The sequence below is a fragment of the Helianthus annuus genome, chromosome 9 (genome assembly GCF_002127325.2).
Source record: "Helianthus annuus cultivar XRQ/B chromosome 9, HanXRQr2.0-SUNRISE, whole genome shotgun sequence".
NCBI lineage: Eukaryota > Viridiplantae > Streptophyta > Magnoliopsida > Asterales > Asteraceae > Helianthus > Helianthus annuus.
The window spans coordinates 7,841,613-7,867,882 of record NC_035441.2 but is presented as its reverse complement, the minus strand read 5'-3'; the positions used below and the strand labels follow the sequence as shown (position 1 = coordinate 7,867,882).

General features: G+C 39.9%; 1 non-coding gene across 1 annotated transcript; it reads right to left on the bottom strand.

Annotated features, from left to right (window-relative positions):
* Positions 1–23,197: 23,197 nt before the first annotated feature.
* On the bottom strand, positions 23,198–23,304 carry LOC118482465. Its single transcript, XR_004868500.1, has one exon. It is a non-coding gene; the product is annotated as a small nucleolar RNA R71 (small nucleolar RNA).
* Between the last annotated feature and the right edge of the window lie 2,966 nt (positions 23,305–26,270).

The following is a 26,270-nucleotide window of genomic DNA, read 5'->3' as shown; positions in this document are numbered from 1 at the left end:
ACTCACAGTGGTGCGTCTCTACCAAGTATACCTCCTGATCAAGCAGCTGTGCGAAGACCTACACGTACTAACTCTATTAGACGGACGACCGTGCCTTAGCTTTATGGTTTAAGTTTTTGGGAAATAGTTAGACAACTATTTCGTGTTTACATTCTGTATATACTTGGTAATTATTTTCCTTCCCAAGGATGGGGAATTTAATACATGTGCGTTCGTATAGCTTCGGAATATGTTATTAAGTCTCACTTAATATATATTTTACTTCTTATTCCAAAATATAAATATTCTTCCCAAAAATATTATATTTTAATACATGTGATTTTCCCAAAATAATACCTTGACAAAAATACGCGTTCATAAATATTTCCGTAAATGCGTAAGTTACGTTTTAAAGATCGAGTGGTAATAGCTATACCGTTGTAACTTAAATATTTATTGCGAAGGCGTTCGTATTATTTTGGAGTCGTTAACATGATAATATTATTTTTACCCTAAAAATAATATTTGTATATTTCACAAAATAATCATAAACACATAACAAATGACGTTATGAAAAATATATACTAAATATATATTTACCAAGTTTTATTTTGTGAAATCCCACCTCCGATATTTTGTAAATAAAGTCGTGGCGAAATCTATAATTTGAAAACATGTCAAAATGTATTTCTAACACTTGTAGTGAAAATATTTCTAAGTGTTAGGTTTTTGAAAAAAATTCGCCAGAGTTCCCCTGTAACTGGAGGTGGCCACGCTTTCAAGCGTATCATTTTCTTTTATAAATCAAACCAACAATTTTCTCATTCAATCAAAACAACGTACAAAGCAACAAACTAGTCAATAAATATGTAAATCGCAAGAATCACATGAACTTGTAGTTTTTCCAAAACTATGAAGTAAATCCCATTACTTTTAGTGGATCTTTATATATATCAATCCGGTTTCGTAAAAAGCCTCGTTTTTAAAGAAATTCCATCTTTACAACTTATTGTAAAATTTGACAAAACTAGTTCTTTGTCGAAACTTAGTGTTACACAAGATCCGGCTTCAGAAAAATATGATTTCTTGGACACTTGGTCCTTTGAAAATACCGCTTGTAGATCCGTAGATCTACTAGTTTTAAACACAATTTCATAAGTAAAGTCGCTTTTACACAAGTTCAAGTTTCGTGTGTGGTAGAGTTTCATCATTTCACCCTTGTTACACTTAAACAAACCCTATGTCATGATCCATGATCATGACCAACCCGGGTTAAACGATGATCCGAGCTACCACAACATAGATCGGGCCCAAATAATAACACAAAACAAATCCTACATGATTTACACAACAATCTAGTTTTTAACCATCATTTTTAGCATTTTTAGTAGACTTTTACGCATCATTTTGTATGTTCACGAGTTTTAACCGTCACATATCGTTTTAACCACTTTAAAATAGATCGAGAGTGTGATTATAGTAACTTACTACTAGCTCGAGGCTAGGGAAGATTCTAGACACAAAATGAGTGGATAAAAGCAATGAGATGAGGTCCTTCGCCTTCCGAATGCACCAAGCCTCCTCGTATGTGATCCTTAGCACTTGTAGTCACTTGGAATAGCAAAATCAAGATCGAATGATGGATGGTTAAAGAGGGGTGTTCGGCCGTGAGTTTATGGAGAGGAGAGGGAGAGTTTTGTTGAGAGCTTAAGTGTGGGAATGTTATGTTGTGCCAAGTCTTGAACTTATAGACCATTCACAAGTTCATTAACCATTGGATGTAATGTTTCTTAGATATTAGACATAAGTGAATATAATAATCAAGATTAGGACAAGAGTGGGGTCACCTAGTGACCGATTCGGTTGGGGGGGGGGTAATCTAGTTAGTTTTCAACTATTTAGTTAGTATATAGTTAGGTTAGTTAAGTTAGTTTAGGGATTAACCCGGTTACTAGTGTGTTGTGCATTATAGCGGGTGTTAGGGTATTCAGGGACCCTAACTGGCTCAGAAAAAACTAAACAATGTTAATGGCAATATTTTCATGTTCCGGGTAAAGTCCGGTTGTTCGGTTCGACAGTGATCCGTTAAAGTGCTTAACAAAGCTTTAAAGTGTCGTTATTACTATTTTTAGTGACACAACTTATTCCCGACACTTTGGAAAGTGTCTAGTAATATTTTCCTCATGTTTTGGCACTTTATTAGTTAACCAAATGCTGAATATTTAGTTAAAGTGCTGAATTTTGTACTTAGGGTACGTTTTAGGCACATCCGGTCACTGTAACTTATTCCTAGTGACGCAGTTCTACAACCCTTGTATCTCTACACTCACTATTAGCGTAGTAAACTATCTCGGGCTCATACAGGCCTTAGAGGCAGTGTCTGCCTGATGCTGGCTTTATCAGCATGTTTTGATAGGTTATCCGTTCATAGTGCTACTGTGCTTTTGTGCATCAAGATTGTCACTAGAGTTCAGCATGTAAATAATGTAGTGACAGTAAATAGAGTATGATGAAAGTATGTACATGTATCAGTAATCAAGTAGCAGTTTATCCACAAGTTCAGGTAAGCAGAGTAATTAAGCAGTAATTAAATATTAATTAAGTCGTACGGATACCTGATTTAGTGAGGGTTGTCACAGACGTGGCATTATCGAGTAAAGCAAAAGGTCAATCACCAAGTGACACGGTGATAAATCCCAAGAACATAAAAAGCATTAACATCAATGTGGTAAGCATCGTTCCAAATACTAAATTTAATGAAACATTGCTAACTTTTTCGTATCAAGTGAACTCAGGTTTGGAAAAAGATGCCGAAGTCGAGAATAATAAAGAGTATGGAGCGCTAATCGTGCCTATCCGAGTGGGGAAACAAAAAATTCCTCATGCATTATTGGATTATGGGGCGAGCATGAGTGTGTTACCAGGTGATCTATACGACATGTATGATTTTGGTCCGCTTCAGGATGTAGACACCATGGTGAGTTTGGCGGATGAAAGTTGGAGGCGTCCACGGGGAATTGCTAAGAATGTTATGATTCGGTTGGGAGAATTCAAGTACCTGGTGGATTTTCTGGTCTTAGATTATGCTACTACCGAGATGGCGTCGCAACAAAGGGTGATTTTAGGTCGACCGTTTCTCTATACAGCAAATGCTAAAATCAACTGTAGAGACGGGATCATTATTATGACCAAAAAGTGTCGTAAGTTGTTCTTTGATGTTCAGATGAGGATTATTAGTTATGAGTCCATTGAGGGGAAGGGTAGCGAATCTAATGGTCATATGAAAAGCATGTGTCAAAGAACGAAAACGAATAAACAACCGGGTCGTGAAGAAAAGTATGAAGGTTCAAGCAGGAGTGTGCGTGATTTTCCACCGAACGAACATGAGATGGATGCATTTTGCTCAATGGCACGAGGAAATGATGGAGATGATAGAAATCGTTTCTTTGAGCCATCATAAATGGGGGGTGGCATGGTCTGGCTGAAGACCTGAAAACTTAGCGCTGCTCGGGAGGCAACCCGGGGGTTTTACATTGATCTTGTTTGTTTTGTTATTTTTCTATGTTTCAGGGCTATGGCAATGTTCAAGTGTGGGGAAGATATGCAGATCTTTGTGTGAAGATGGTGGTGGAAAGTCGAATCATCTACAATATGGTGTGTCAAGCTTCACCAAGTTAATGTAATCTTCCCTTAATCTTGTTATGTTCTTTAGTTTTGAAATGTTTGTAGTTAGTTGGTGTGATTTTGTTGTTAAAAAAAGAAGTATAAAAAGAAAGAAAAGAACAAAAAGAAATTTGGGGTCGGAGTGTTAAAGCTTAAGTTGATGTTAAAGTGGTTTTTAGCGATCATTTCTTTCCAAAGCCATACATTGGGGTCAATGTATCCCAAGTGTGGGGATGGGGGAAATTTTTGTCGATTTTGAAAATTTTTATTTAAACCAAGCGAAAAACTGTTGAATTTTGAAAACTTGACATTGCCCGCGTGACACATCGGCAACCCTTATTGTCCTTTCTTGGTGAGTTCTTGGGCCACACACATGATTAGTAGAGATTAATTCTTTTTGGTTTGAGTGGTAGTTTGTGATTTGTGTTAATGGAACTTGCATAACGAATGCTTGTTGAAGCCTAGGTTTAGCGTGCTTGTAAAGATGAGAAGGGCATTTAGGTATCTTCGTTTGGATGTGTGAGAGTGTGGGAATGGGGGGTTGGACCTCATACGATATATATATGAGCTTGGTAGTGTGAGGGGGCCGAGGTTTGGAATAAATCAAAATGTCGTCGATAAACACAATCACGAACTTATCCAAGTACGGCTTGCAAACTCGATTCATCAAATCCATGAACACTGCAGGTAGTAGATCCAGAGCAAACTCACGCTCTCCCAATTCGATCACACAGCCTCTGACAACTTCATTGGCTTCTACTAACTTTCCATTGGCCAATTCGATTGAGTAGGGAATATCTAACTTACTAGTGGCTAACCCAAGCATATTCTTAAACTCTAATGATACGAAGCTATAATCGGCACCAGTATCAAATAAAACGGATGCATAGCGTTGGTTGACAGGGAACATACCAGTAACGACATTGGGATCTTGGCGCGCTTCCCTCGCTTCAATATTGAAAACTCTTCCACGGGCTTGGTTTAACTCTGGGCAGTTCCTCTTGTAGTGCCCAGCATCACCACAGTTAAAGCATCCAGGTCTTTGCCCGTTTCCACCAGCTTGATTATTCCTCTGGTTACGATTCATTGCGCCCGCTTGATTCGCATTGTTGCCTCGATTCCCATTTCCTCCAATGTTTCCTTGTGGGCGATTTCCGATTCCACCCCGGTTATTGTTTCTGTTTCCAAATCCTCCCTGGCCTCCCTGGCCAACAGTGGCCCAACAAGAATCCTTCAAGTGGCCAGGTTTCCCACATGCTTCACATACTTTCAAACTACAGCGGCCAGAATGGTGTCGCTGGCAGGTATTACACTTGGGCTGAGTGCCCATATACCCCTTTCCTTTCTTCCCACTTCCAGCTGTAACCTGAGCTGGCGCGCTTGTCTCTCCTTTCTTAACAACCCCATTGGTGCCTTGCTTGAAGTTCGAGAACTTCCGCTTGTTACCTCCGGATGACTCGACGTGAGTCTCTTTCTTCTTTGCCTCGATCTCATCGAACTTGTTCAGGCGGATAGCCTCCTCAGTGAGAGCCACGCTCAGATCAATCGCCTCAGTAATTGTTGCAAGCTTGGAGGAGGTTACCATGCTTATGATTTGGGGAGCTAAACCCCAAATGAAGCGTTCAATCCGCTTGAATTCTGGAGTGACCATATAAGGTACCACATCCGATAAGTCATGGAACCTCTGAACATATTCCGCGATCTTTGGACCTTCTATTTTCAAATGCCAGAACTCGGTTTCCAATCTTTGGATTTCCGCGCGAGAGCAGTACTTTTTGCGCATAAGTTCCTTCAGTTCGGTCCATGTTAGTGCGTAGGCAGCAGTTTCTCCAAGAGTCTGCACTTGCAAATTCCACCAAGATAGGGCTCCATCCAAGAATAGCCCAGAAATATAGGTGATTTGCTGGTCTGGTGCACATTTGCTCATGCGAAGAACAGATTCAGTTTTCTCAGCCCAACGAACAAAGGCGACAGCACCTCCAGTGCCATCAAAGTTGACAGGCTTGCAGTCTAGAAACTGCTTGTAGGTGCACCCTGCACATACGTTACAACATATGAATAGCATTAGCATCTTTGCTATAGATATCCAATTAGGTCATGGTATGTCTTAATGACTTAGTATTACCATGAGGTGGATTGTTGTTGCCAGTATTGCCAGAGTTACTTCCACTAGTCCCTCCTTGAGAGGCGGCGTATTGCGCGATGGCAGCAGCGATGACTTGCTGGAGTTCTGCCTCATTGGTAGGCATCGGCGTTTGACGTCTCGGCATCTTCTAAAGATGTGTTCACGTTGGTCAGGCCATAGTAAAGCGTACGTATATAATGATAGTAATAGTACATAACATCTCATGTTATAAATACATCAATCACACAACATCCCATGTCATAAAAATATAAATTACCAATCAAACATCAAATATGAGGAGAATACTGCGATTGCCATATATCGAGACCACATAGTAAGTGTACAAGTACATCATAGTGTCATACAACATCAATGACTAAGGGCGACATCACCCTAGTCCAAAACTATATCAAATCAGTGTCAATACATCCCATATACATGATCAACAAAAGTCAGAATCAGAATGTAGTCTCCAAAAATGTTGTGCGGTCAAAGCAATCGTCGTCTTCTCACCAACGTCTACCCATACGGTACTGAAGAGCTCTACACTGATGGCGGTGGAGGAGGGGGAAAATGGGTGTAGAACAAACGACGCAAATGGAGCCAGTCCTCCTCCATGGCTCTCTGGATACGCAACCAAGAAGCAACCTGCTGCTCAAGTGCCGAAAGGCGAGCAGCATAGTCCGGTGGTAAAGGTCGGGGGTGCTGCGAAGAAGTAGGGTGGGTCTGACCCTGACACTGGCACGGCGGTGGCTGAGCTCTCTCAAGCTCCTGAATGCGCCGTGTGTGTGCCTCGTGCTGGACAACAAATGACATCAAAACGTCCTCAATGGAATATCCCATATGGAAAGGATGGTAGGGGTCGGTCGGTGGCATAACTGGTGGTGACGACCAAAGGAATGGCTCACTGGTTGGATCGAAAGGTGGCACAGAGAATGGTGGAACAGGGGGAATAGTAGTAGAAGACGGTGGTATAACTGGGATAGATACCGGTACATGTCTAAAAGGATGAGCCGAAGAACCCTCTCCAGGTCGAGCTGGAGGTGTAAACTGAGGGAACGAAAAAGAGGTATCAACGTGACGTGTATCGGTGGCAGGAGGGGGAATAGGTGGAATCTCATCATCAGCAGGATTCCACCCATTCTGGGTGTGCGCATACCTGGGATCAATGTGGGTCGCGAATAGTGCATGCTCGGGCTCCAGGGGAACCGGATCAGGTAAGGGAGCAACAACAGGGTCAACGGGTGCATCGATGAGAGGGGCATCGACAGGGTCAGCAGCAACAACATGGTCACCCTCTCACAACGGAGCATCGACAGGGTGATCATCAATGGGTGGGTCAGCAATCACAGGATCTATGGGCATGCCAGCATGAACAGGGTCATGCTCAAGCACTGGGTCAGGAGCGACTACCGGCTCAAGGGCCACGGTAGGCTCGGGGTCAACGAACTCCATATCAAAATCTGCATCGTCAGCGAATGCAGGGTCAACTGGGTCTACTGGGTCAACCAAGGGCTGATCCAAGTGGATGAACTCTATCTCCTGGTCTGGGTCGAATCCTGGGGGGAAAGACAGGATCGGAATCCTCCTCAACATCGTGGTCGAAAGCAAAGCTCGGAGCAGGGGCTACAGAGGATGCTCTATCTGGGTCTGAACCGTGAGAAAGGTGTTGCGCACTCTGAGTGTGTGAAGGTGCGGAGGCCACAGACTCGAAAGAGTCTGGGACCGGAGAGTGAGCAGGTGACTCCTCAGCGGGAGCATCTGCGATCAACAAAAGATCTCCAGTAGCTAGAAGGGCCTCGCCCTGAACCTCATCCTCTAGGGGCTCATCATCAAACAGATCGACGTCGCCATCAGCGTCAGCGTCGAGAAGCATATCATACGCAGGATATGAAGCAAGTGGTATGGGAGCAGGGATCTCTACAAGCGGTAGGTCCCCGGCCAAAGGGCCATCAGCGAGCTCAACAGCCTCGTCAGGTAACGGAAATGGCTGAAAGTCATCCTCGTCTGTGCTAGTAACGTCGGATGTGTGAACCTCGCGCTCTGAATCACCAGTGCCGGACGAGTCCATGTGTCTGTAACATAAACACAAATATGCACAAATAATCAGTCATACAATCAGGTAAACACATTAGTCACCAATTAAGCAATCAAATAATTCTCCTAGTCCCACTAGCCTCTCAGCCTCCCAGACTGACTTTCCTAGTCCCACTAGCCAAATTCTCCCAGCCTCTCAGACTGCTAGTCCCACTAGCCAAATTCTCCCGGCCTCTCAGACTGTTCTTCCTAGTCCCACTAGCCAAATTCTCCCAGCCTCTCAGACTGCTCTTCCTAGTCCCACTAGACAACTACCTCGATCTCTTAGACCGAGCCTCGGCCTCCCAGACCGAGCCTCAGCCTCCCAGACTGAGCCTATAAATAATAAATAAAATGTGCTCAACATTTGTTTAGAAAAACGTTTTGGATCTGGAATTAAGTGGTATGCAGTGTAAAAATGTTTTCGTGAGAGCCCTAGTGATCATAGTCTAGACTCGAGAAGGAATCCTAGTTCGCTATGATCAGAGCTCTGATACCAAGCTGTCACACCCTGGCTTTGCGGAAGCATGGTTAATTTGGTGTGACTTCTTAATACCATAGCTTAACCGTAACAAAGCTATATGAAATAAAAACCATGCAAGATCATCCATTAAATTAAGTTTTGAAATATAAGTAACACAACATTGTCTTAGGGCATTGACTCATGCAACGGAAACTACAACCTGATAACGTAAAACATTGTTCAGAAGACACAAACGTCAACATGAAATAAACATAGTTTAAGAACTGTGACTCGTCCAGGAAAAAGTCACATCCCTTAAACTTGGATGACCTCGTAACTCTTAAGCAGCGGGAAAACGTAACATACCGCGCCAGATCTTTAGTTCCCTGAAATACATGTAAGTTGGAAAAATCAACAATATGTTGAGCGAGTTCATGTGTAAGCGAGTAAATAAACCTTTGTATGTATAAAAACCCTGGTATGTAGCAAATAAGGAAAAAGAGATCACCAATGGTTTGCAAGGCCATTGATATGTGTGAAGTGCAAGTAGGGAGACTCAAACCTAGCGGATTTATGCGTTGGGCACAAAGTCACCCCGAGGTCCGTTATGCTGGGCCTGGGGCTGGGCTCGCTACACCCAAGTAGATCTACCGCTCCTGTCCCTCGGTCCTACCCTGAGGACTAATGGCCTCAAGTTTCCGCCTACCCACTCACATGATCTAAGTAGTAAACCTCCTTACGCTAACCATACCATGTATAAAGTATTCGTAAACATTGTAACATGTATTTCACCCCCGCAGCTTAGAAAACTGAAAACAGTTAAGAGAAAAGGGGGACATGAACTCACAGTGGTGCGTCTCTACCAAGTATACCTCCTGATCAAGCGGCTGTGCGACGACCTACACGTACTAACTCTATTAGACGGACGGCCGTGCCTTAGCTTTATGGTTTAAGTTTTTGGGAATAGTTAGACAACTATTTCGTGTTTACATTCTGTATATACTTGGTAATTATTTTCCTTCCCAAGGATGGGGCATTTAATACATTTGCGTTCGTATAGCTTCGGAATATATTATTAAGTCTCACTTAATATATATTTTACTTCTTATTCCAAAATATAAATATTCTTCCCAAAAATATTATATTTTAATACATGTGATTTTCCCAAAATAATACCTTGACAAAAATACGCGTTCATAAATATTTCCTTAAATGCGTAAGTTACGTTTTAAAGATCGAGTGGTAATAGCTATACCGTTGTTACTTAAATATTTATTGCGAAGGCGTTCGTATTATTTTGGAGTCGTTAACATGATAATATTATTTTTACCCTAAAAATAATATTTGTATATTTCACAAAATAATCATAAACACATAACAAATGACGTTATGAAAAAATATATACTAAATATATATTTACCAAGTTTTATTTTGTGAAATCCCACGTCCGATATTTTGTAAATAAAGTCGTGGCGAAATCTATAATTTGAAAACATGTCAAAATGTATTTCTAACACTTGTAGTGAAAATATTTCTAAGTGTTAGGTTTTTGAAAAAATTTCGCCAGAGTTTCCCCTGTAACTGGAGGTGGCCACGCTTTCAAGCGTATCATTTTCTTTTATAAATCAAACTAACAATTTTCTCATTCAATCAAAACAACGTTCAAAGCAACAAACTAGTCAATAAATATGTAAATCGCAAGAATCACATGAACTTGTAGTTTTTCCAAAACTATGAAGTAAATCCCATTACTTTTAGTGGATCTTTATATATATCAATCCGGTTTCGTAAAAAGCCTCGTTTTTAAAGAAATTCCATCTTTACAACTTATTGTAAAATTTGACAAAACTAAATCTTTGTCGAAACTTAGTGTTACACAAGTGTTTACACACTTGTGTGTTTAAAAATCATTCTTGATCATGTAAGATCCGGCTTCAGAAAAATATGATTTCTTGGACACTTGGTCCTTTGAAAATACCGCTTGTAGATCTGTAGATCTACTAGTTTTAAACACTATTTCATAAGTAAAGTCGCTTTTACACAAGTTCAAGTTTCGTGTGTGGTATAGTTTCATCATTTAACCCTTGTTACACTTAAACAAACCCAATGTCATGATCCATGATCATGACCAACCCGGGTTAAACGATGATCCGAGCTACCACAACATAGATCGGGCCCAAATAATAACACAAAACAAATCCTACATGATTTACACAACAATCTAGTTTTTAACCATCATTTTTAGCATTTTTAGTAGACTTTTACGCATCATTTTGTATGTTCATGAGTTTTAACCGTCACATATCGTTTTAACCACTTTAAAATAGATTGAGAGTGTGATTATAGTAACTTACTACTAGCTCGAGGCTAGGGAAGATTCTAGACGCAAAATGAGTGGATAAAAGCAATGAGATGAGGTCCTTCGCCTTCCGAATGCACCAAGCCTCCTCGTATGTGATCCTTAGCACTTGTAGTCACTTGGAATAGCAAGATCAAGATCGAATGATGGATGGTTGAAAGAGGGGTGTTCGGCCGTGAGTTTATGGAGAGGAGAGGGAGAGTTTTGTTGAGAGCTTAAGTGTGGGAATGTTATGTTGTGCCAAGTCTTGAACTTATAGACCATTCACAAGTTCATTAACCATTGGATGTAATGTCTCTTAGATATTAGACATAAGTGAATATAATAATCAAGATTAGGACAAGAGTGGGGTCACCTAGTGACCGATTCGGTTGGGGGGGGGTAATCTGGTTAGTTTTCAACTATTTAGTTAGTATATAGTTAGGTTAGTTAAGTTAGTTTAGGGATTAACCCGGTTACTAGTGTGTTGTGCATTATAGCGGGTGTTAGGGTATTCAGGGACCCTAACTGGCTCAGAAAAAACTAAACAATGTTAATGGCAATATTTTCATGTTCCGGGTAAAGTCCGGTTGTTCGGTTGGATAGTGATCCGTTAAAGTGCTTAACAAAGCTTTAAAGTGTCGTTATTACTATTTTTAGTGACACAACTTATTCCCGACACTTTGGAAAGTGTCTAGTAATATTTTCCTCATGTTTTGGCACTTTATTAGTTAACCAAATGCTGAATTTTTAGTTAAAGTGCTGAATTTTGTACTTAGGGTACGTTTTAGACACATCCGGTCACTGTAACTTATTCTTAGTGACGCAGTTCTACAACCCTTGTATCTCTACACTCACTATTAGTGTAGTAAACTATCTCGGGCTCATACAGGCCTTAGAGGCAGTGTCTGCCTGATGCTGGCTTTATCAGCATGTTTTGATAGGTTATCCGTTCATAGTGCTACTGTGCTTTTGTGCATCAAGATTGTCACTAGAGTTCAGCATGTAAATAATGTAGTGACAGTAAATAGAGTATGATGCAAGTATGTACATGTATCAGTAATCAAGTAGCAGTTTATCCACAAGTTCAGGTAAGCACACTAATTAAGCAGTAATTAATTATTAATTAAGTCGTATGGATACCTGATTTAGTGAGGGTTGTCACAGACGTGGCATTATCAAAGAAAGCAAAAGGTCAATCGCCAAGTGACACGGTGATAAATCCCAAGAACATAAAAAGCATTAACATCAATATGGTAAGCACCGTTCCAAATACTAAATTTAATGAAACATTGCTAACTTTTTCGTATCAAGTGAACTCAGGTTTGGAAAAAGATGCCGAAGTCGAGAATAATAAAGAGTATGGAGCGCTAATCGCGCCTATCCGAGTGGGGAAACTAAAAATTCCTCATGCATTATTGGATTATGGGGCGAGCATGAGTGTGTTACCAGGTGATCTATACGACATGTATGATTTTGGTCCGCTTCAGGATGTAGACACCATGGTGAGTTTGGCGGATGAAAGTTGGAGGCGTCCACGGGGAATTGCTAAGAATGTTATGATTCGGTTGGGAGAATTCAAGTACCTGGTGGATTTCTGGTCTTAGATTATGCTACTACCGAGATTGCGTCGCAACAAAGGGTGATTTTAGGTCGACCGTTTCTCTATACAACAAATGCTCAAATCAACTGTAGAGACGGGATCATTATTATGACCAAAAAGAGTCGTAAGTTGTTCTTTGATGTTCAGATGAGGATTATTTGTTATGAGTCCATTGAGGGGAAGGGTAGCGAATCTAATGGTCATATGAAAAGCATGTGTCAAAGAACGAAAACGAATAAACAACCGGGTCGTGAAGAAAAGTATGAAGGTTCAAGCAGGAGTGTACGTGATTTTCCACCGAACGAAAATGAGATGGATGCATTTTGCTCAATGGCACGAGGAAATGATGGAGATGATAGAAATCGTTTCTTTGAGCCATCATAAATGGGGGGTGGCATGGTCTGGCTGAAGACCTGAAAACTTAGCGCTGCTCGGGAGGCAACCCGGGGGTTTTACATTGATCTTGTTTGCTTTGTTATTTTTCTATGTTTCAGGGCTATGGCAATGTTCAAGTGTGGGGAAGATATGCAGATCTTTGTGTGAAGATGGTGGTGGAAAGTCGAATCATCTACAATATGGTGTGTCAAGCTTCACCAAGTTAATGTAATCTTCCCTTAATCTTGTTATGTTCTTTAGTTTTGAAATGTTTGTAGTTAGTTGGTGTGATTTTGTTGTTAAAAAAAAGAAGTATAAAAAGAAAGAAAAGAACAAAGAGAAATTTGGGGTCGGAGTGTTAAAGCTTAAGTTGATGTTAAAGTGGTTTTTAGCGATCATTTCTTTCCAAAGCCATACATTAAGGTCAATGTATCCCAAGTCTGGGGATGGGGGAAATTTTTGTCGATTTTGAAAATTTTTTGTTAAACCAAGCGAAAAACTGTTGAATTTTGAAAACTTGACATTGCCCGCGTGACACATCGGCAACCCTTATTGTCCTTTCTTGGTGAGTTCTTGGGCCACACACATGATTAGTAGAGATTAATTCTTTTTGGTTTGAGTGGTAGTTTGTGATTTGTGTTAATAGAACTTGCATAACGAATGCTTGTTGAAGCCTAGGTTTAGAGTGCTTGTAAAGATGAGAAGGGCATTTAGGTATCTTCGTCTGGATGTGTGAGAGTGTGGGAATGGGGGGTTGGACCTCATACGATATATATATGAGCTTGGTAGTGTGAGGGGGCGGAGGTTTGGTCTTTAGTAGCCATGTTTGAGCCTATCGCCATTCATTTGTGACCCATGCCCATCTTCTCAAATTTCTACATATTGAGACGACCCGGTTTAGGAGCTTTAGTGTTTGATGTTTGATGTTTATGTATATGTTCTTTTTATGCTTGTTTGTCTAAAAAAAATCTGAGAAAAATACAAAAAGAAAGAAATAGTTGAAAGAAAATCAAAAAGAAAAGAAAAAGATGATGATGTTGTGTAAATAGTCGATGTTTGTTTTGGTTAGTAGTAGCAATAAAACCGGGTCGAATCAATGAGCTACTTGCATAGGTTTCCCACCATCTTCCTACCCTTACACATAGCCCCGTTACAACCCATAAGTCCCTTTGATTTACGAGCATGTTAGGCAATGCATAGGCGGAGACTTGATTTGTATTCAAGCATATTGTCGCACAGTCACACATTTGCATTGAGTGTTCTAGCACAATCTTGCTTGTATTCTTTGTCACCGAGAGGAGAGTTATTGCGAGGGATGTGTCTTGTGGTGTGATGATATGTTAGTAAAAGGACGACATGTATTTTCTTGGTTTATTTTGATCGCTTGTAAGTTTGGGAATGACTTTTGAACAGGTTGCTTGGGACAAGCAATGGGTAAGTGTAGGGATGTGACAGGTTGCTTGAACAAGTTGCTTGGGACAAGCAATGGGTCCGTAGGACGACCCTTGAGTGTTATAAATGATAATGTAACCCCGCATTTATCCATGTAACTGTCTAGAATTAGGTAACTACGGTTGTTTGTGTTTCAGGTATAAATGCAGCTTAAAAGGGAAGGAATTTGGAGCATCAATGAAACAATAAATTTTGGAATTGAAGAACTAAGAATATCACATGATAGAGGATGAAATTACGAGAACGTGGGCGAAAACGGCGAAAAAAACGGAGTTGAAACGAGAAAGTTATGAAGAAAACAAGAAAACGTATCCTGGCGCCACCGTAGCCTACGGCCCTGGCCGTAGGTTACGGCCCTCAGCTATCCAAAAGTTGCTGTAAGCCAGTTTAAAAGCGCCGTAAGGAGTTTATATGGCACCGTAGCCTACGGCCAGGGCCGTAGGTTACGGCTCGGAGCTGGGGAAACTTGTAACTGCCATATTAACTCGCGTTTTTATGATGGCTTTTCACTTCTAATCATTCCATTCGGTTACACAGCAGTCTAGTGGCGATTTTGAGTGTTCTTGGTGCTTGGAAACAATTTCTAAACATCTTGTTAGTGTTTTTAATTCCTATGAACATTGATATATATGTGATGATGATTGTCCAAGCCATGTGCGGCTAAACTTATGGTGGTCATCTTTAGTTGAAGGTTTGTTTGAGACGTTTGTGCTTTGATTTCGTATTTCTAGAATGATAAACTTAATCTATGTTTTGTTTATTATGGTGTGTGCTTATTTGCTTGTAAATTGTTGATTCTTTTGTTAATCTAGTTTGAAACCATACGTTCTTGGTGCCATTGGCAATCGAGATATCATGGGTAGAATTAGCATTGGGTAAGGGTTAACTGGTCATCGGGTAACAACCTCACGTTCTAGGAATCTGAGTACTTAGTTCCCTTTTATCACAATAAGTAATCACAGATGAACTATGTCTATGTAGTTCTTTCTAGTGAATGATAGCATAAATGTCGAAGCAAACCGGAAACTAAAGATGGTCATTTGTCTCTAAATTGCTTACAAACCAAATTTCTATTTTTTGCAATTACATTAGTAATCTTAGCTTTAAAAATCATACAAACCAACTCTTGAATTTTACTTTCATGCAATTAGTTTAACTTAGTTAATTTAGAGAAACTTTTAAATAGCACGCATTCCACAAACTCTCTGTGTTCGATACCCACTTACCGCTAACTATTTAGTAGTAATTGGATTAAATTTGATTGTGACCACGACATCACGTCAGCCATTATGTATTTACTGTCATGCCATTTGGTTTAACCAATGCCCCAGCTGCATTTATGGACATGATGAACCGAATATGTAAGCCATATTTGGATAAATTCATAGTTGTTTTTATAGATGATATTCTCATTTACTCTAAAGGTAAAGAGGAACATGCAAAGCATTTGCACACACTTCTAAGCTTATTGAGAAAGGAAAAGCTTTATGCTAAGTTTTCAAAATGTGAATTTTGGTTAGAAGAAGTCCAGTTTCTTGGACATTTAGTCAATCATGAAGGAATTCATATGGATCCTACCAAGATCGAGGCAATTACTAAATGGAAAAACCCTGAATCACCAACCGAGGTTAGAAGTTTCTTAGGATTGGCCGGTTATTATAGAAGGTTTATTTGAGATTTTTCTAGAATAGCCATTCCCTTAACTAAGCTAACCTGTAAATCTGTTATGTTTGAATGGGGACCAAAACAAGAAGACTTTGTAGTCTATTGTGACGCTTCTAAGTTAGGTTATGGATGTGTGTTGATGCAACGTCAAAAGGTTATAGCCTATGCATCTAGACAAATTAAGAATCATGAAGAGAACTGTTCAACCCATGATTTAGAATTAGGAGCAATAATTTTTGCTTTGAAAATTTGGAGACATTACCTTTACGGTAGTAAGTTTACCATTTTCACCGACCATAAGAGTTTAAGGTATGTTTTTGGGCAAAAGGAATTGAATATGAGACAAAGACGCTGGATGGAGATACTTAGTGATTATGATTGTAATATCCAGTATCATACAGGAAAGGCAAATATAGTGGCTGATACTTTAAGTCGATAGTGTCATGAAAATCCAAAAAGAGTGTGTTCTCTTAAATTAAATCTACAGATAGATATAAATGAACAGATTAGAAAAGCACAAGAATCAGTAATCAAGGATGATACTGAAAAGTTGAAGGGAATGATTAAGGAATTAGAACAAGGAACAGATGGAATTTGGAGATTCCATAAGAAAAGAATGTGGATACCCAAATTAGGAAACCTACGCCACCGTATATTAGAAGAAGCCCAGAAGTCTAAGTATACAATGCATCCTGGAAGTGATAAAATGTATCAGGACTTAAGAAAGAATTTTTGGTAGATAGGAATGAATAAAGATATAGCAGCTTGATGTGCGTAAGTGTGTATATGTTTTAGGTATATATTTTAAGCCCTTTTTACACTTTTTAGCCAAGTTTTAAATTTATAAAACACGATATTTACTAACACTAAACACACATATGGGCAAGTGCACCCATCGTGGACGTAGTACAGTGTTGGTAAGATACCGAAGTCGTCCAAGGACACAAGAGCTTTTAGTACCGGTTTATCCTCAACGTCTAATCAATCAAAATGTTAGAAAACGGTTTTTAAACTAAGAAAATAAAACTAACTAAAATGCTGAAAAAGAAAATAAAAATAAAACAGATAGACAAGATGAATCACTTGGATCCGACTCGTGTGTAGTGTAACCTTTGATTATTTTCGCACTTTTGCACTTGTTTAAGAGATTATCTTAGTTATTGTAGTAGGCCCCTCTTTTGAAGGCGACGTTACCCTCAACCCAGTAGTTTGAGTCAACAAAGATACAATCCTAAAGTGTCGGATTATTGAAAGATAATTAATTAAGTTATTAATGCATAATGTGGTAGGCCCCTCTTTTGAAGGCGACGTTACCCTCGGCTAAGTAGTCTGAGTCAGCAAGGATACAGTTCTAAGTAGCCGGGTTAAAGTTTTAATAGTAGTTTAACTTATGAGGGGATCAAAGAGTTTGGACCCCCGCCATCCAATACCTTGAGGTATTGAAGGAGGTCCTACTAAATTTGACCCAGGTCCTTTGCAAGATCTATACATTGAACAATGGCAAGACTCTTACCAAACCATTCCCTTAACCCCCGACCAGGTAGCCAACATACCTCCATATAGACCGTGGAGATATGAATGGTGAAAATCTTTTATTTTATATAGACAGTAAAATAATGCCAAGACACCACGGACAAACGATAAGGAAGAATCACCTTCAGCATAAGAAACTAGTAATTAAAGTCATTAATACAAAACCAATTAAAATGTGCAAAAGATTAAAAATAAAAAGTATTACACTAAACACTTGTCTTCACCAAGTGATGTAAGAGACTTAGGCAAACATGGCCTTTGATTGTCAAGAACTCTTACGATCAATCTTATATCCCGAGATGACTCACACACTCTATGATGGACAATGGATGATGGTGGTGGATGATGGTGTTGTGATGGTGGTGGGTGGTGGGTTAAGTGTGAGAGAGGTGGTGTGCCAAGGGATGAGTTGCAAGAGCTCCATACACCCATATTTATAGGCTGAACAGAAGCTCGGGCACGGCCCCGTGTCCGCTGGGCACGGCCCCGTGTCCATCTGACTCTCTCTTCATTAATTGCAATTCGCAATTTCAATAAATGCGTCTGCAGAAAGTTGACCACGCCCCCGTGTCCGCTGGGCACGGCCCCGTGGTGGGCAATAGAAGCTTCTATGACTTTGTGTTCTCTGCTGACCCTTGGGCACGGCCTCGTGCTCCCTGAGCACGGGGCATGTTCAGTCTTCTGTCTTCTTTGTTTTGCTTGGGAAGATGCTGTCGGGAGGTCGGGCATGCCACTTTTATTCCTTTTCTTGTATTTATGTTAGATTTAGCTGTCTTTTTGCTTCTTTTGTTCATTTGAGCTCATTTAATCCTGAAAATACAAAAGGAAGACAAAAGCATACTTTTTCCAACATTAGTACTAAAAAAGGGTTAGTTTTATGCCACAATTGATGTAATTTATATGTTGCATTTTGTGCACATCAAATACCCCCACACTTGAATCTTTGCTTGTCCTCAAGCAAAACTCTTTATAATTTGGCTTTTTTACTCCCAAATGGAATGGGTAGAAGAGAAGGTTTTTGGGCTTGTCATAGAGTGTCGGGATTTCCAAGATTCTTTAATTAAGTTTTATTTTTATTTAGAGAAAAACGCAATTTGCGTCCCTGTGGTATGTCCCAAACATCAACCTGAGCCCCTAAATTAAATTTTTGGTTTTTTGAGCCCCTGACTTTATGAATTCTTAACAGTTTCAGTCCCTGCCGTTAGTGTTCTGTCAGTTTGACCGTTTGACAGTTGTGAAAAGTCCTTTATGCCCTTGACCCTTAACGTCTTCTGTACTTAATCTCAGTTCATCATGATTCGAACAATTTCGTCACACTTCTCAACCAAATCTGTGAAGAAAATCTCTCCCATCTCCCAACACCGATTATCATCATCATCATCATCATCTGCATCTTCCGAACAATACATCTTCATCATCTTCATCTTCATCATCTTTATCAGCTTCATCAGCTTCATCATCTTCATCGATAACAATCCAAGGTAAAATCACATACCTAAATCGCATCGATAACATGATTCTTGTGGGTTTTTGTCTCGGATATCAAAACAAAGGTTTGGTTTTGTTTGATTCTTGTGGGTTTTTGTCTCGGGTATCAAAGCAGAGGGTTAACAGAGGGTTATCCTCTATACGGTAAAATCACAAACCTAAATCACATAGATAACATGATTATTGTGGGTTTTTGTCTCGGATATCAAAACAAAGGTTTGGTTTTGTTTGATTCTTGTGGGTTTTTTGTCTCGGGTATCAAAACAGAGGGTGCTAAATGGCTGTGTTTTGGTATCAAAAGGTTTGGTTTTGTTTGATTCTTGTGGGTTCTTGTAGGTTTTTGATTCTTGTGGTTTTGTTTGATTCTTGTTTGATTCTTGTGGTTTTGTTTGATTTTTGTTTGAATGTGTTTTGGTTATGAATGCGGTACTAAATTCAAAACAGAGGTTTTTGAATGTGTTTTGGTGTTGATTCTTGTGTAGTTATTTAAACACATCAATGTTGATACTTGAAATGTGTTTTGGTGTTGATTCTTGTGTAGTTGTTTGAGAACTGTTTAAAAAGAACAGTTTCGGATTGATGTGTTCCTCATTTGAATGTGTAAGTTTTTGATTCTTGTGGTTTTGTTTGATTTTTGTTTGAATGTGTTTTGGTTATGAATACGGTACTAAATTCAAAACAGAGGTTTTTGAATGTGTTTTGGTGTTGATTCTTATGTAGTTATTTAAACCCAATGTGTTTATATTGGATCAGATTGTGAATACATTGTTCTTCATTTGAATGTGTTTATATTGGATCAGTTTCGGATTGATGTGTTCCTCATTTGAATGTGTTTATATTGGATCAGTTTCGGATTGATGTGTTCCTCATTTGAATGTGTTTATATTGTACAGAATGGCTGCGGATGTAAAGATACGCAAAACACCAACTATGAAGGCGAGAACACTTGACAACCTCCTAGAAGATGGTGCGGTGCACATAAGGAAGTGATTGATATGAATGAATACAACCCTAGTGTAGGTCTTCGATTTTCCTTGAAATTCCAGAGCTCGCTAATTACGTATCTGCCACTTGGGTTATATTGTAACATATGAATGAATATAACCCCAGTGGCAGATATGTAATTACCTACACTGAGGTTATATTCATTCATATCTGCTACATTCCAAAGTGTACCCGTCAGTAAAGATCCACAATTGCTTGTGGATCTTTGACGTTTTGTCTCTGTATTGTATGTTACGGTCTTTTGTTATCGAGTCTGTAAGTTCCGTCAAGTCTACGAAGTTGGTATGACGTTTTGTCTCTGTATTGTATGTATTAAAACTTTACATTTAATATACAGTTTACGCTTTAATAATTTGTTATATATAGTATACATTTAATTATTATATTGCATTTATTTAAAAATAAAAGAGAATTTAGGCTTTAATAATTTGATATATATATATATATATAGTATAAATTTAATTATTATATTGCATTTATTTAAAAAGAGTTAATTATTAGATTGCATTTATTTAAAAATAAAGAGAAAAATGTTCAAATAAAAGAGTTAATTTGAATTATTAACAAAAAAGAAAAAAATTAATTTAGGGGCTCAGGCTGATATTTCACTCATACCATAGGGACGCAAAGTGTTATTGATATATGTCAAAAGACGGTCTTACCCCTGCCTCAAACAGTCAAACTGACGGCAGGGACTCAAAGTGTTATGAATTCATAAGGTCAGGGGCTCAAAAAACCAAATATTTAATTTAGGGGCTCAGGTTGATGTTTGGGACATACCACAGGGACGCAAATTGCATTTTTCTCTTTTATTTATTTACAATCCTATTCGCCATGATTTATTAAAAACGTTTTGTAAGAAAAATTACTTATTAGGGCATAACTGATGTGTGTAAAATGCAACATATAAATTACATCAAATGAGGCATAAAACTAACCCTTTTTAAGTACTAATGTTGGAAAAAGTGTGTTTTTGTCTTCCTTTTGTATTTTCAGAATTAAATGAGCTCAAATTAACAAAAGAAGCAAAAAGACAGCTAAATCTAACATAAATACAAGAAAAGCAACAAAAGTGGATTGCCCGACCCCTCAACAGCATCCTCCCAAACAAAACAGAGAAGGCAGAAGACTGAACACGCCCCGTGCTCAGTGAGCACGGGGCCGTGCCCAAGAAGCAGCAGAAAAGACAAACCTGTAGAAGCTTCTATTGCTCACCACGGGGGCGTGCCCAAAGTACTGCAGGCGCATTAATTGTAATTGCGAAATACAATTAATGAGGAGAGATAGTGTCAGACAAGCACGGGGCCATGCCCAGCGGACACGGGGCCGTGCCCAGGCCTCTGTTCAGCCTTTAAATAGGAGTGCTTGGCTTCATTGCAACTCATCCCTTCGCACACCACCTCTCTCACACTTCATCCACCACCCACCACCATCACAACACCATCATCCACCACCATCATCCATTGTCCGTCATAGAGTGTGTGAGTCGTCTCGGGATCCAAGATTGATCGTAAGAGTTCTTGACAATCAAGGCCATGTTTGCCTAAGTCTCTTACATCACTTGGTGAAGACAAGTGTTTAGTATAATACTTTTTATTTTTAATCTTTTGCACTTTTTATTTGGTTTTGTATTACTGACTTTAATAATTAGTTTCGTATGTTGAAGGTGACTTTTCCTTATCGTTTGTCTGTGGTGTCTTGGCATTATTTTACTGTCTATATAAAATAAAAGATTTTCACCATTCATATCTCCACGGTCTATATGGAGGTATGTTGGCTACCTGGTCGGGGGTTAAGGGAACGGTTTGGTAAGGGTCTTGCCCTTGTTCAGCGTTTAGAGGTCCTGCAAGGGACCTGGGTCAAATTTAGTAGGATCTCCTTCAATACCCAAAGGTATTGGATGGCGGGGATCCAAACTCTTTGACCCCCTTATAAGTAAACTACTATTAATACTATAACCCGACTATTTAGGACTGTATCCCTGCTGACTCAGACTACTTAGTCGAGGGTAACGTCACCTCCAAAAGAGGGGCCTACCATAATTTGCATTAATAACTTAATTCATTATCTTTCAATAATCCGACCCTTTAGAATTGTATCCTTGCTGACTCAAACTACTGGGTTGAGGGTAACGTCGCCTTCAAAATAGGGGCCTACTACAATAACTAAGATAATCTCTTAAACAAGGGCAAAAGTGCGAAAATAATCAAAGGTTATACTAATACACGAGTCGGATCCAAGTGATTCATCTTGCTTATCTGTTTTTATTTTTATTTTATTTTTCAGCATTTAATTAGTTTTATTTTCTTAGTTTAAAAAAATCTTTTTCTAAACATTTTGATTTGATTAGACGTTGAGGATAAACCGGTACTAAAAGCTCTTGTGTCCTTGGACGACCTCGGTATCTTACCAACACTATACCACGTCCACGATGGGTGCACTTGCCCATATGTGTGTTTAGTGTTAGTAAATATCGTGTTTTATAAATTTAAAACTTGGCTAAAAAGTGTAAAAATGGCTTAAAATATATATCTAAAATATATTACACTACACATGCATCAAGTTTTTGGAGCCGTTGCCGGGGACACAAGAATTTTAAGAAAGTTAGGAATCAACGGCCTAATCATTTTTTTTTCTTTTTAATTTTTTTTTAGGATTTTCTTAGTTTTTCAGCTTCTGCAGAGCTCAGCACGGGCCGTGCCTGGTCAGACACGGGCCGTGCCCAGCAGTGTTACTGGCAGTTTTTAGTTTTCCGAGTTACAGAAGGCTGACCACGGGGCCGTGTCCAACTCTCCAGTAACAGGGATCCGGAAAACAATCACTGTAACTCCGACCACGGGCCGTGTTCATTGAGCCCGGGGCCGTGGTGAACCTTCTGACCAACATTCTTTTCTGTTTTTGTTGCAGGACTTGGAACCAGACGCCATTTCTACGTAGTGTATGAGCTCCAGTTCTAATAAAGACATAAAAGAACCTCTAGAAGAACCCGAACGCTTTCTCAGAAAAAGACTAAAAGCTAAAAGCCAAGAGAAGGTTTCGGGGAACCCACTTCCAATGGCGGACCAACGTACCCTCATGGATTATCTACGACCCACCGTATGTAATCTCGGCGCCGCTACCAATGCACCGAATGTTGAAGTCAATAACTTCGAACTTCGGCCGCATTTGATACAGATGCTTCAGAACTCCGCAACCTTCCATGGTCTTGCGGACGAGGATCCCCATCTACATATTACTAATTTCTTAGAAATATGTGATACCTTTCGGATCAATGGAGCATTAAATGACGCCATCCACCTCCGAATGTTTCCTTTTTCACTAAAAGACCGAGCAAAAGCTTGGCTTAACGCCCTCCCAGCTGGATCGGTAAACACCTAGGATGAACTAGCCCAAAAATTTCTATATAAGTACTTCCCTCCCGCTAAAACGGCTAAATTAATGACAGAAATTAATACATATTCACAAGAGGACGGGGAATCCTTATATGAAACTTGGGAAAGGTTCAAGGAGCTATTGTGAAAGTGTCCACATCACGGCCTTGCGATATGGCAACAAGTATCCACTTTCTATAATGAGTTGTTGCCACACACAAGGCAAACACTTGACTCTAGCTCCGGGGGACTTTTAGGTAATCGCCGCCCGCATGAAATATATAATCAAATTGAGGAAATTGCTCAAACCAATTTTCAGTGGCACACTCCCTGAGGCAATAAATCCATTGCCCTGGGCGCCCATAAGGTTGATGAAAGCACTTCTTTACAAGCCCAAATCGAGGCCCTTTCTTCGAAAATAAAAAAATTGGAAATGACAAAAACGGTCTCGGTTATGGCTTGTGAAGGGTGTGGTGGGCCACATGAAAATTGGAGTTGTATGAAAGAAACGGGCGATCAACAAGAATCGGTAAACTACATTGATAATAGACCTAGGTCGTCAGGTCCTCCAACGGGCACCTACAACCAAGGATGGCGAAATCACCCTAACCTTGGTTGGAGAGAACCCGGCAATAGTAGTAACCGTGTTTCTTTTCAGTGTCGGAGATGAGGCGAGATATAGTATCTTCAAGCCTTTCTCGTCCACCTTGTTGTTGAGGGAAATTTTGTGACTCATTTCTTGGTTGTTGAAAGTTCGTTCGTTGGTTTTGTTGTTTCTACAATTAGAATCAAATTTTAGAAACCAACAAGCTAGTATTCAAAACATCGAAAAACAAATAAGTCAACTAGCACAAAATTTCTCCGAGAGACCACAAGGCGCGTTACCAAGCAATACCGAAACAAACCCAAAAGCGCAAGTTCATCTCATAACATTACGGAACCGCACCGTGGGTCCTACGGAAGGCCCGCCGCCTGCCGAGGAGACCATAACGCCGCCCCTACAAGAGAAGGGTTCCCCTCCCTCACCAGAGCCTACTAAGGCTCCTCGAGTTCCGTACCCCGGTAGGTTAATCCGTCAAAAGACCAATGATCAATTCGCAAAATTCGAAAGTCTACTAAAAAAATTGCATGTCAACATTCCTTTCATTGATGTCCTAACCCAAATGCCTAAATACTCTAAGTTCATGAGGGACTTCCTCACTCATAAAAGGAAAATTGAAACATTGCAATTAGTTAACTTAGGCGAAGAATGCTCTGCCCTCGCACTCAACAAACTCCCCCAAAAGAAAATCGATCCCGGAAGCTTCACAATTCCTTGCTCGATCGGGGACTCCCCCGTTCGTAATGCAATAGCCGACCTTGGGGCTAGCATTAACCTCATGCCCTCATCAATGTTCAAGAGACTCGGCCTAGGAATAACGAGTCCTACAAAAATGAGCATACAACTTGCTGATCGATCCGTCAAATTCCCGCAAGGTGTTATTGAAAATCTCCTAGTCATGGTCGAAAATTTCGTCTACCCGGCCGACTTTGTCATACTCGATATGGAAGAAGACACCGAAGTCCCCCTTATACTAGGGAGACCATTTCTCGCCACCGCACAGGCAGTGGTAGACATGAATGACGGAACACTCACTTTAAAGTATGGGGATGATGAAGTAAAGTTCGGGGTTGGGAAGAGAATAGAGGACAATGACCCGGTCAATTACATGAAGGTTATTGATTCAAGTTTGGATGATGCTCTCCGACGGTGCAACATGGGATGCAAAACATCCCGCTCAGAAAACATATAACCTTGCCTTGGGTCTAGCCAAGGACCCTTATAAACGTGGCGCACCACGGAGGCAATCCGCGGAACTATCCTTAGTTTAAGTTTAATATTTTAGTTTTAATGTGCAGGAATAAAACACACTCATGGTGGTAAAGGATGAAAAGGGAAACGAGAAACATGGCCCCATGCACAAAAACAAGGCCATCAGACATGAATTTCTCTATTACAGTAAGCTCAGCACGGGCCGTGCCCAGCCAACACGGCCCCGTGCTGAACACCCTGCAGACAAATGCCCAGTTCATGTAACTGGACACGGGTCGTGTTCACCGAACACGCCCCCGTGTCCAGGCTTCTGTTTCTTTTCTTTAATTATTGTTACTGGCACCTGCACACGGGGCCGTGCCCGGTCCCCACGGGGCCGTGTCCAGTCTGCCAGTAACATAAATTTTTGCTTTTAACACCATGTTACACATTCAATCAACCTAAAAATTTATTTTTGGGACACATTGAGGACAATGTGTAATTTAAGTGTGGGGGGGGGATGCTAAAACCTTGAATTTTGCAAGTCCTAACAACAAGCCTTACACAAAACTCTATTGGAACCGCTAATCACCCCAAATTTTTTCAAAAATTTTCATTTTTTTTACTTGTCTAAAGTTTAAGTTGGGAATTCTAAGACTAACAAGGTTATATTTTTACAAGTTTACAACCGATAGCGTCGTGAAAAAAAGAACCAACATAAGAAAATTATGAAACGGCATGACAAGCTTAGTTAAAATTCGATTATATATACTTGATCACATAAAAACCCATTCCCACAAAAGTGAGTTTTGAGCCTTTATTGAGCATACAAATATACACCTTTACGCTAAATGCTCATTTTTCGTTTCTTGTGTGAATAACCGCTTGGTTCTTACGACTCTAGAACTTGCCACGACAATTCATTCCCGGTCCTTACCAACTTAAACCCAAGTAAGTAAATGACGGAGGCATTAGGACTAACCCTTTTTCTTTCAAAACCATTATTTTTATTTTTCTTTTCACCTACCAAAAAACTCCCCCTAGTTAGCCCCTTTGAGCCTAAACCTTTTCGTTTCTTAACCCCAAAAACCCTTTTATTTTAACCTTTTATTTTAGTAACAAGCTCGGTTTTCGTGTGACTAAAAAAAAATTTACAATGAAGTTAGAAATAAACAAACAAAGCTCCTCAAACAAAAGCTTGTTTGAAGAAATACTTCATTAAAAATAAAAAGTCACAAAAACAAAATGTTTTACGAAAACCGACGCTTTTTACGACTTTCGCCCTTTTCTACTAACCACTAACCCAACTACCCACCTTTAGCCCAAGCCTAACCCTTCACCC